The following is a 769-nucleotide window of genomic DNA, read 5'->3' as shown; positions in this document are numbered from 1 at the left end:
CGTCCAAGGTAAGAGAAACCCAAGTAAGACGGTAGGTGATGCGAGAGGGCATCAGAGAGCAGACACACTGAAACCACAATCACGAAACTAGCTAATCTGATCACATGGACCACAGCCTCGTCTAACTCAATGAAACTAAGCCATGCTGTGTGGGGGACACCCAAGACGGGGGGTCATGGTGGAGAGGTCTGACAGAATGTGGTCCACTGGAGAAGGGAATGGCAAACCACTTCAGTATTCTTGAGAACCCCATGAACAGTATGAAAAGGTGAAATGATAGGACACTGAAAGATGAACTCCCCTGGTCGGTAGGTGCCCAATAAGGCTACTGGAGATCAGTGGAGAAATAACTCCAAAAAGAATGAAGGGATGGAGCCAAAGCAAAAACAATACCCAGTTGTGGATGTGACTGGTGATAGAAGCAAGGTCTGATGCATAGGAACCTGGAATGTCAGGTCCATGAATCAAGGCAAATTGGAAGTGGTCAAACAGGAGATGGCAAGAGTGAACGCCGACATTCTAGGAATCAGAGAACTAAAATGGACTGGAATGGGTGAATTTAACTCAGATGACCATTATATCTACTACTGTGGGCAGGGATCCGTTAGAAGAAATGGAGTAGCCATCATAGTCAACAAAAGAGTCTGAAATGCAGGACATGGATGCAATCTCAAAAACGACAGAATGATCTCTGTTTGTCTCCAAGGCAAACCATTCAATATCACAGTAATCCAAGTCTATGCCCCAACCAGAAATGCTGAAGAAGCTG

General features: G+C 45.6%; 1 protein-coding gene across 2 annotated transcripts in view; it reads right to left on the bottom strand.

Annotated features, from left to right (window-relative positions):
• The window catches only part of CTDSP2 (CTD (carboxy-terminal domain, RNA polymerase II, polypeptide A) small phosphatase 2), a 28,936-nt gene that overhangs the window by 2,337 nt on the left and 25,830 nt on the right, over nt 1-769 (bottom strand). The window lies entirely within an intron of this gene.

The sequence above is a fragment of the Bison bison genome, unplaced genomic scaffold (assembly GCF_000754665.1).
Source record: "Bison bison bison isolate TAMUID 2011002044 unplaced genomic scaffold, Bison_UMD1.0 scf7180017864359, whole genome shotgun sequence".
NCBI classification, from domain to species: domain Eukaryota; kingdom Metazoa; phylum Chordata; class Mammalia; order Artiodactyla; family Bovidae; genus Bison; species Bison bison.
The sequence above is the reverse complement of the archived record's forward strand: the minus strand, read 5'-3'. Positions and strand labels throughout refer to the sequence as shown.